The 12,042-nt window shown below is 38.1% G+C and overlaps 1 protein-coding gene and 1 pseudogene across 1 annotated transcript in view; one reads left to right on the top strand and one right to left on the bottom strand.

Annotated features, from left to right (window-relative positions):
- The window catches only part of DDX10 (DEAD-box helicase 10), a 302,126-nt gene that overhangs the window by 162,443 nt on the left and 127,641 nt on the right, over positions 1–12,042 (bottom strand).
- Positions 2,219–3,138, top strand: LOC116757636 (annotated as a pseudogene).

Genomic DNA, 12,042 nt, shown 5'->3' on the forward strand with positions numbered 1-12,042 from the left:
ATACAAGAGAACTTTGTAAAGTGATGTAACTGTTCTATTTTGATTGTGTTACTGTGAAAAGACTGCAAAAATGTGTCAAAATTCATTGAATTGTATACTGAACATTACTGAAATTTATGTACCTTATACTTCATCAAAGCTGATTTTAAAAAGAAAAATCTAGTCACTTTAAATGCAAGTAACCTTTTTTTTTCCCCCATGATTTTCCAATATAGGCGAACTTGGCAGGGATGGCTCAGTCCTGCTCCACAAAGGTCAGCTGGGGTGGCTTAACTGGGGGAAGGATCCACTTCTAAGATCACTCACAGGGCAGGAAGATGGTGGGAGCTGGAAGCTTAGCAAGGGCTGCAGGCAAGGTTTTGGCTGGGCTCTCACTCACATCATGGTGACTTCGGTTCCAATACTAAGTATCCCAAAGGTACAGGCAGAAGCCCTATCACTCTTTATGACTTAGTCTAGGTGGTCACATTAGTGTCTCTTCCACCACAGTCAGAAGCCTGCCCAGATTCTAGTGAAGGGACACAGACCCCACCTCTTCATGGGAGGAGTATCAACGTCACAGTATAAAGCAGAGTGTGTGAAATGGGAAATATTTTTATGACTATCTTGGAAAAGACAATCTAACACACTGAATTTTTATTCTGTAGATAAGTGGTAGATAGGGCAATGTAAAAACATGATCCAATCTAAATTTTAGGATGATAACTCCAGAAGCACTATTATGGATAAACTAAAACAGAGAGACTGAAAAACATATGGGGAGCAAAGGGAAGGAGAGTAAGGACCTTTTAACATGGTATTTCGGAGTCAAAAGCAAAGGAGACCCTCAAGTGGCAGAATGTCTGTGAGCAAGAAAGAAGAGAAAACGTGCTTGCCAAAGATGCTATACGAATACAAGTGAAATGTCTTGGCTGGAAAATGGTAACGTCATTAAGCAACACAAAGTTTAGAAGGGATAACAAATTCTGTTCTGGCACATGTTGGCAGAGATAGAATGCATCTGAAAATTAAAAAACAAGAGAGCCACAACAAAGAGCACATGTTATATAACCCATGAAGAAAAGACTCAATTCTGATTGATCAAGAGTCGACTACAATCCTTAGACAAGGCAACATAGATCATTACTTTATATTTACTTAAAAGATGGGTATTTATCTACACACCAAATGCCAGAAAGTATGCTTTAATCCTCCTGTTTCCTTCCTAGCCGAAACATTTTCTTTGTAGTTCACTGGGTTAATAAAACTGCCTATCTGAAGATTTGTCTCTAAGGCAAGGGGTAGGAACAATTTACATAGCTTTTTTAAGTGATAATAATGATCAAACATGAATTCAAAATATATTATTTGTTTTTTACACTTTAAATAAATCATCTGTAGCATGGGAGACAATATTGGCCTAATTCTTCTCCATTATTCCTTGCTAAAAGAACTCCTGTTTTCTTCAGCTATCAAATGGCCATATACTTCACAGTAGCTGGGATTATAATCCCCAGGGTTAATCTTATTTGGTGTAACTCTGTCCTAGCAAGCTGCAGGATAGAATCATCTGGTAACTTTTAAATGGACTAATGACTGGACTTCCTCACTCCCCCACAGTGATTCTCATTTAACTGGTCTGGAGTAACAGTGTCTTTTTAATCATTAGGGGACAAGTCTGAGGACAAAAGTCAACCCAATATTAACTAAGAGCAGAAAGATGAAAAGAACCTTGACTTTGAAAACTTTCTTGAATTAACTGACAATAGAACTGTCTTTCATCCAGGTTTCTCATTATGTAATTAACAATTCTTCTCATTTTTTAAGCCATTTCTGGTTGTGTTTCCTGTTTCTTGCAATGAAAAGTATCCTACAGGCTATGCCTGGCAATACAATTTTCAGGATAAAAAAGTTTAGCTTTATAAACAGGAAGCAGAACTCCAGTCATTCTGCTGACAAAGGACAAGCCAATTTTACAGGAGCCAGCAAAAAATGACGTCATTTTACTGAAAAGATCTTTTCAAAGCTTATAAAATACATCTAATTTTGAATATTTGAACAGATTGTGCCTGCTCAATTGCATCTTCAAATGACTAGAGTTTCTTCTTTGAAACTGAATGATACAGTAGTATAAAATATCAACTTGCCCATATATTTTTCACAAGTATTTTAAGAGCTATCTCCCAGATATACCTATAATATTAGTCTGAAATGAATAAGGACATTCACAAAAACCAGAATGAAACAATACACAGATGACATTTCCTTCTTTGTTCTGCTCATCAGTTCAAACTACCTAAACACAGTAAAAGCAACTGCTACCAAGCCTATGCTGCTGGTGTATACTCAACTTTGGTTCCGATTTAAGGTACAAGAGGAGAAAGCACCTGATTTGAAGAATTCTGCATTTCTTCTCCGAGAAAACACATAACAGTGAATCACGGGCAGGTGCTACGGAAAGGCTCTGTGGAGGCATGGCAAAGGACAAGAAGTGGGTCCCTGTCACCAAACTGAGCTGTCTGGTCAAGGATATGAAGTAAAGTCCCCGGAGGAGATCTCTTTCTTCTCCTTGCCCTTCACAGAATCTGAGATCACTGACTTTTTTCAGGTATGTCCCTCAAGGTTTTGAAAATTATGCCCATGCAAAAGCAGATCTGTGCTGGCCAGTGGACCAGGTTTAAGGCATTTGTCACCACCGGGGTTTACTACAAACCTTGCTGGTCTGGGTGTTAAGCACTCCATGGAGGTAGCCACTGCCATCCTCAGGGCTATCGTCTAGGCCAGGCTCTTCATCACCCCGTGTGACGAGGCTACTGGGGACACAAGATCAGCAAGCCCTAACCGTCCCTTGCAAGGTGACTATCCGCTGTGGCTCTATGCAGGTGCTTCTCATCCTCACCCCCAGGGGCACTGGCATCACCTAGGCCCCTATACCCAAGAAGCTGCTGCAGACGGTACTGAGGATGGCTAGAATGCTCCCTGGCAACTCCACCAAAGCTGTTTTTGATGTCCTCTTCAAACCTACAGCTGTATCCCTAAGCCTCTACAGAGACCACTTTCACCAAGTCTCCCTATCAGGAATTCACTGACCATCTCAAAAAGACTCAAACTAGAGTCTCCCTGCAGAGGACCCAGGCTCCAACTGTGGTCACCACATAGCTTTTATACCAGAAAAGTAAAGTGAATTAAACCTGTTTAAAAAAATAAAGGATTCTCTCCCTAAATTCACTTCTGAGTCAATTATTTAAACTTTTCTTCATTTCGTTCTCAAGGGAATGTGGACAGCTTGTCACTCCCAAAGCTCACCTCTCCCCCATACCCTGGATTGGATCCCTCCCACCCCTCCTGAACCTGCTGCTTTTCACTGTCCCCACTGTCTTCCATAAGGTGCAGGGCTCCTTGACTTAGGCCTTGAATTATTTTCACACCTCCCACTTCTTACACACAGTATAAGACTCTGCACCTTATATTCCTTGCCCTGCCAGCTACGGCCTCCACTCCCACCCATGCCTTTTACAGTCAACCTCAACCATGGCCACTTATCTCTTCATTTATCAACCCACTTCAATATGGCTTCTACCTCCACTACTTGATTAAAATTGCTCTGGGAAAGGTCACCAATTATTGCCTCATTGCTAAAATTAATGACCCCTTTTGAGTCTTTGCAGTTCTTTCTTGATTATTTTTAAGCTTCCATTAAAGCCAAACTGTGTTAGGCACTAGATGTCCAAGACTGATTAAAACAGTCCCTATCTTAAAAAGCTCAGTCTAATGGGAGAAATAGTCACAGAGATGATTTTAACACCTGGTAAATAATTTCAATGACAGAAGCCTATACATGATAGAGGGAAATCACAGGGAACAGGAGCTAGTAACAGTTTCAAAGAAGCAATGAACAATTGAAGTTTTACAGGTTTAACAGGAATTCATAATGTTGTAGACACTGAAAAAGGATATTTCAGACAGAATATATATGTGTGAAAAATAGAGAAATGACCTTAACTCAGGCCGCATCAGTGAGCAGGAAGGAAGGGATGGATCTAGGAGAAATTAATTAACCTGTCAGGCAAAATTTGATATCACTGATTACTCTTCCTTTCTTGATACTCTCTCTGGCTTTCCTCCCATTCCACTCTTCTGTGGGATTCTTTTTCTATTCCCAAGTGTCTGTCTCCATCTTCCTCACACTCTAAATGGTCTCAAGAAGATTTGATCCCAGCCTCCTACTGGTTGGTAGACACTGCAAACTGGGTCACTATAAAAAGTTTTCATTTGCAACTTTAATGATGTATTGATGAGAAAAAGAATATTCAATTCTCTCCACAGGATTAGTCAAATTAATTGCTTTCATAAAAGTAACATCCAAACAAACATGTACAAAAAATAGCAGTTATGAGGATAATATAGTGCATGAATAGTGGCCTCAGGTACACTACCACAGATTAATTAAATGTATAGAACAGAAGCAAGCAGAAAGTGATCCTGGGACAATGAAACTGCAGAATTTGTGGTTTAGAAATAATCTAACTAGAATTTAATTGCAGATGAGAAAAACTGATGATACAAATTTTAACCATATCCAGGTTTTTAAAAACGATTGCAGAATGAATTAATGGGAGAAGAATTCTAGGCTTGTGCGTTCTCTGAAGAATGTGGGTGAGTCCTCTACATCCAAATTCAAATCTGAAAATCTTCTGCAGAATTGCCTGTAAGAATCACAATTCCTAAGCAGAAACCTAAGAAAAAAGATGGTTTCTAAGGTAACCAAGTCCCATATCCATACCATACATGATCCAACGTATCAAAGTCATCACCTGAGCTTGCCAGAAATTAACTGGAAGAGCTGATGTGTTATATTTGTGCCCTAAGGCTGCAACCCTTTAAACAAATGGACTCCATGTTCCACATTAGCTGAAGAAAGAAAATGCACCTTTGTGCATTTTCAAGAAGGAAATGCACCTTTGTGAAGGTCAAAGAGGAAAATGTGAGAATAATCTCTTCTGATGACTGTGCTCTTAACTCCCAATGGTCAATGGAAACAAAATCCTTATGACGTTACAGAAGCAACTTTTAAAAACTTCTGAAGAGATATTAAAAATAGAACAATTCAGTTGTCCTATTCATACTCTCTTGCTAATTTTATTTCTACCCCGAAAAAAAAAGTCTGAAAATTATTCATTCAAGAAAGGAAACAAACATTCGGGAGAGATGATTCTTTGGTTTGCAACTTGAACTACACTTTTAGAACATCTAATAACTGCAGCTCAGACTCTTTGCTTCCCTTTTAAAAGAAAGCCATTTTAATTACACATTGATAGAACCATTTTGGAAAACAAAACAAAAACCCTCTTTCTTTTACCCTCTAGGGGTAAGAAGAGAGAAGAGAAGGGGTCAGTAGGAATATAGCTAATCTCTTCATGCAGCTCAGTATCATAAATACTGTTTGGTATATATCACAAACAATAATGTTATGCAAAGTTTTTTTTTCTTCATTCAATCCAATTCCACTAAATGAGCTTATTTGTAAGTGGATCAGCTGTTACCACATTGTAAACTGCATTTAAAAGTATTTTCTTTCCTCTTGAGAATTTCATTTAATAGGCTTATGTAAATTAAGTACCTGTATTTATTGCCCCATCCAAATAAAAAGAGAGCAAGTTGTCAATAACAAACATTCTGCAACAATATAACCCAGGCATCTACATTAATAAAATGCTTGAATGGAATGCTAAGACTATGTTATTTCAATGAGTTGTAATACAATAGCATCCACTGGGACACAGAGACAAGACAAGTATATTTATGGAGGATGTGGTAAACTAGGAAAATTACAAATCCAACCAGCACTTGATAAAGACCTCCAATAAAAAACTTTTCAGATTATTCAAATGACAGCTATACTGGAAACAAACCAGATAATATAGTCTGCTGGCCTGAACAAACATACTAGACCTAAACCAAAGCACAGAGGGAAAGAAAAGTGCCCAGAAACCACCCCTCTAAGTCATCTCAAAAGATTTCCTTTTGATGCACAAACTAAGGAGAATAGGACAATTATATCTTTTGGAGACCTGATTCAGTACCAAATATGTATGCGGTAGTATTATAAAGTCTGTTCTTTCATCTTTAACTTCAGCTATGCTGTCCTGTGCTCTGCATTTTGTAGTTGTCCCTCCTGTGTCATTAGTTACACAGAAGACCTATTAAAGAAAGCAATCCAACTGTAAATTGACATTTTACTATCAGAAAGCAAAATGGCAAAACACATCAATAGCTATCATCATAATCCTCATCTCTTCATCTACCATTAAGTATCCTCTCTTTTCCCAGTGCTTTCTATAAGCTATATAATTTAATGCTCAAACAACCACAAAGGACAGACTTCCTTAACTTTTCACATAAGATGAAAATAAGACTCCAACAGGTTAAATTGCCACAGTCTCACAGCTAGTAAGTAGCACAGCAGAATGTGAACTCACATATGCCTCCAAAGGCTTTATTTCCTCTAATCTCTTTAACCTAGGAACTCTACTCCAAATTTATCCTAAGTAAATAAATAAACAAAACCAAAACACAGACTCATAAAAGATATTTTTGCTCTTTATAGCAAAAATCAGAAACAACCAAATAGCTAACATTAGGAGAATGGTACTTCAACAGCATGAAATATTGTATAACTAACATGAAGACCATATAAATAATGTTTAAAGAAAAGGAAACCCTGAAATTAATATGGAGAGTTTTAGCTCTGGCAACGGTAAAATAGTTTGTAACTTACTAGCACTCCCACAGATGGCAATTATAACCTCCACTCAAAGTATGTAAAACAACTCTTTGAAGGCACTGGAGGGCAACCAAAATCAAGTAGGAACTGAACAGGATTACCAAGAAAGAAGGAAATCTTGCTGGGTGAAATCCTTGTTGTATTAGTTTTCAATTGCTGCAAAACAAATTACCACAAACTTAGCCATTTAAAATAGCATGCATGGAGCCTGTGACCAAGATGGCGGAGTAGAAGGACGTGCTCTCACTCCCTCTTGTGAGAACACGAGAATCACAACTAGAGGCTGGACAATCATCAACTGGAAGACACTGGAACTCACTAAAAAGATACCCCACATCCAAAGACAAAGGAGAAGCCACAATGAGAAGGTAGCAGGGGTGCAATCACAGTAAAATCAAATCGCAAAACGGCTGGGTGGGTAACTCACAGACTGCAGAACACTTATACCACAGAAGTCGACCCACTGGAGTGAAGATTCTGAGCCCCACGTCAGGCCTCCCAACCTGGGGGTCCTGCAACGGGAGGAGGAATTCATAGAGAATCAGACTTTGAAGGCTAGCAGGGTTTGATTGCAGGACTTCCACAGGACTGGGGGAAACAGAGACTCCACCCTTGGAGGGCACACACAAAGCAGTGTGTGCATTGGGACATAGGGAAAGGAGCAGTGACAAAAGGGGAGACTGAACCAGACTTACCTGCTAGTGTTGGATGGTATCCTGCAAAGGCAGGGGGTGGCTATGGCTCACTGGGGGTACAAGGACACTGGCAGCAGAAGTTCTGGGAAGTACTCCTTGGCGTGAGCCCTCCCAGAGTCTGCCATTAGCCCCAACAAATAGCCCAGGTAGGCTCCAGTGTTGGGTTGCCTCAGGACACACAACCAACAGGGAGAGAATGCAGCCCCACCCATCAGCAGACAAGCATATTAAAGTTTTACTGAGCTCTGCCCACCAGAGCAACAGCCAGTTCTATGCACCATCAGTCCCTCCCATCAGGACACTTGCACAAGCCTCTCAGGTAGCCTCATCCACCAGAGAGCAGACAGCAGAAGCAAGAAGAACTACAATCCTACAGCCTGTGGAACAAAAACCACATTCACAGAAGGAGAGACAAGATGAAAAGGCAGAGGGCTATGTACCAGATGAAGGAACAAGATAAAACCCCAGAAAAACAACTAAATGAAGTGTAGATAGGCAATCTTCCAGAAAAAAAATTCAAAATAATGATAGTGAAGATGATCCAGGACCTCGGAAAAAGATTGGAAGCAAAGATCAAGAACATGCAAGAAATGTTTAAAAAGACCTAGAAGAATTAAACAACTAACAAACAGAGATGAACAATACAATAAATGAAATGAAAAATACACTAGAAGGAATCAATAGCAGAATAACAAAGTCAGAAGAACGGATAAGTGAACTGAAAGACAGAATGGTGGAATTCACTGCTACAGAACAGAATAAAGAAAAAAGAATGAAAAGAAATGAAGACAGCCTAAGAGACCTCTGGGACAACATTAAATACAACATTATTCGCATTATAGGGGTCCCAGAAGGAGAAGAGAGCGAGAAAGGACCAGAGAAAATATTTTAAGAGATTATAGTTGAAAACTTCCCTAACATGGGAAAGGAAATAGCCACCCAACTCCAGAAAGCACAGTGTGTCCCATAGAGGATAAACCCAGGGAGAAACATGCCGAGACACACAGTAATCAAACTGGCAAAAATTAAAGACAAAGAAAAATTACTGAAAGCATCAAGGGGAAAACGACAAATAACGTACATGGGAACTCCCATAAGGTTAACAGCTGATTTCTCAGCAGAAACTCTACAAGGCACAAGGGAGTGGCAAGACATACTTAAAGTGATGAAAGGGAAGAACCTACAACCAAGATTACTCTACCAGCAAGGATCTCATTCAGATTCAATGGAGAAATCAAAAGCTTTACAGACAAGCAAAAGCTAAGAGAATTCAGCACCACCAAACCAAGTATACAACAAATGCTAAAGGAACTTCTCTAAGTGAGAAACACAAGAGAAGAAAATGACCTACAAAAACAAATCCAAAACAATTAAGAAAATGGTCATAGGAACATACATATCGATAATTACATTAAACGTAAATGGATTAAATACTCCAACCAAAAGACACAGGCTTGCTGAATGCATACAAAAACAAGACCCATATATATGCTGTCTACAAAAGACCCACTTCAGAACTAGGGATACATACAAACTGAAAGTGAGGGGATGGAAAAAGATATTCCATGCAAATGGAAATCAAAAGAAAGCTGAACTAGCAATACTCATATCAGACAAAACAGACCTTAAAAAAAAGAATGTTACAAGAGACAAGGAAGGACACAACATAGTGATCAAGGGATCAGTCCAAGAAGAAGATATAACAATTATACACACATATGCACCCAACATAGGAGCACCTCAATAGATAATGCAACTGCTAGCAACTATATAAGAGGAAATCAACAGTAACACAATAATAGTGGGGGACTTTAACACCTCACTTACACCAATGGACAGATCATCCAAAATGAAAATAAATAAGGAAACAGAAGCTTTAACTGACACATGAGACCAGATAGATTTAATTGATATTTATTGGACATTCCATCCAAAAACAGCAGATTACACTTTCTTCTCAAGTGCGCTCAGAACATTCTCCAGGATAGATCACATCATGGGTCCCAAATCAAGCCTCAGTAAATTTAAAAACATTGAAATCCTATCAAGCATCTTTTCTTACCACAACGCTATGAGATTAGAAATGAATTACAGGGAAAAAATCGTAAAAAACACAAACACATGGAGGCTAAACAATACGTTACTAAATAACCAAGAGATCACTGAGGAAATCATAAAATACCTAGAGACAAATGACAATGAAAACACGATGACTCAAAACCTACAGGATGGAGCAAAAGCAGTTCTAAGAGAGAAGTTTATAGCTATACAAGCCTACCTCAAGAAACAAGAAAAATCTCAAATAAATACTCTAACCTTACACCTAAAGGAACTAGAGAAAGAAGAAGAAACAAAACCCAAAGTTAGCAGAAGGAAAGAAATCATAAAGATCAGAGCAGAAATAAATGAAACAGAAACAAAGAAAGCAACAGCAAAGATCAATAAAACTAAAAGCTGGTTCTATGAGAAGATAAACAAAATTGATAAACCAGTAGGCAGACTCATCAAGAAAAAAAAACAGAGAGGACTCAAATCAATAAAATTATAAATGAAAAAGGAAAAGTTACAACAGACACCGCAGAAATACAAAGCAACCTAACAGACTACTATAAGCAACCCTATGCCAATAAAATGGACAACCTGGAAGAAATGGACAAATTCTTAGAAAAGTATAACCTTCCAAGACTGAACCAGGAAGAAAAAGAAAATATGAACAGACCAATAACAAGTAACGAAGTTGAAACTGTGATTAAAAATCTTCCAACAAACAAAAGCCAGGACCAGATGTCTTCACGTGTGAATTCTATCAAACATTTAGAGAAGAGCTAACACCAATCTTTCTCAAACTCTTCCACAAAACTGTGGAGGAAGGAACACTCCCAAACTCATTCTATGAGCCCACCATCACCCTGATAACCAAAAACAGACAAAGATACTACAAAAAAGAAAATTACAGACCAATACCACTCATGAATATAGATGCAAAAATCCTCAACAAAATACAAGCAAACAGAATCCAACAACTCATTAAAAGGATCATACACCATGATCAAGTGGGATTTATCCCAAGGATGCAAAGATTCTTCAATATATGCAAATCAATCAATGTGATACACCATATTAACAAACTGAAGAAGAAAAACCATATGATCATCTCAATAGATACAGAAAAAGCTTTTGACAAAATTCAACACCCATTTATGATAAAAACTCTCCAGAAAGTGGGCATAGAGGGAACCTACCTCAACATAATAAAGGCCATATATGACAAACCCACAGCACACATCATTCTCAATGGGAAAAACTGAAAGCATTTCCTCTAAGATCAGGAACAAGACAAGGATGTGCATGCTCACCACTATTATTCAACATAGTTTTGGAAGTCCTAGCCATGGCAATCAGAGAAGAAAAAGAAACAAAAGGAATACAAATTGGAAAAGAAAAAGTAACTGTCACTGTTTGCAGATGACATGATACTATACATAGAGAATCCTAAAGATGCCACCAGAAAACTACTAGAGCTAATCAATGAATTTGGTAAAGTTACAGGATACAAAATTAATGCATAGAAATCTCTTGCATTCCTCTACACTAATGATGAAAAATCTGAAAGAGAAATTAAGGGAACACTCCCATTTACCATTGCAACCAAAAGAATAAAATACCTAGGAATAAACCTACCTAGGGAGACAAAAGACCTGTATGCAGAAAACCATAAGAAACTGATGAAAGAAGTTAAAGATAATACCAACAGTTGGAGAGATATACCATGTTCTTGGATTGGAAGAATCAATATTGTGAAAATTACTGTACTACCCAAAGCAATCTATAGATTCAATGCAATCCCTATCAAATTACCAATGGCATTTTTTACAGAACTAGAACAAATCATCTTAAAATGTGTATGGAGACAAAAAAGACCCCAAATAGCCAAAGCAGTTTTGAAGGAAAGAAATGGAGCTGGAGGAATCAGACTCCCTGACTTCAGACCATACTACAAAGCTACAGTAATCAAGACAATATGGTACTGGCACAAAAACAGAATCATAGATCAATAGAACAAGATAGAAAGCCCAGAGATACACCCATGCACCTATGGTCAACTAATCTATGACAAAGGAGGCAAGGATATACAATGGAGAAATGACAGTCTCTTCAATAAGTGGTGCTGGGAAAACTGGGCAGCTACTTGTAAAAGAATGAAATTAGAACACTCCCTAACACCATACACAAAAATAAACTCAAAATGGATTAGAGACCTAAATGTAAGACCGGACACTATAAAACTCTTAGAGGAAAACATAGGAAGGACACTCTTTGGCATAAAACACAGCAAGGTCTTTTTTGATCCACCTCCTAGAGTAATGGAAATAAAAACAAAAATAAACAAATGGGACCTAAAGAAACTTAAAAGTTTTTGTACAGCAAAGGAAACCATAAACAAGATGAAAAGACAACCCTCAGAATGGGATAAAATATTTGCAAACGAATCAACAGACAAAGGTAAATCGCCAAAATATATAAACAGCTCATGCAGCTCAATATTAAAAAAACAAACAACCCAATCCAAAAATGGGCAGAAGA

Source organism: Phocoena sinus, chromosome 8 (assembly GCF_008692025.1).
Source record: "Phocoena sinus isolate mPhoSin1 chromosome 8, mPhoSin1.pri, whole genome shotgun sequence".
Taxonomy (NCBI): Eukaryota; Metazoa; Chordata; class Mammalia; order Artiodactyla; family Phocoenidae; genus Phocoena; species Phocoena sinus.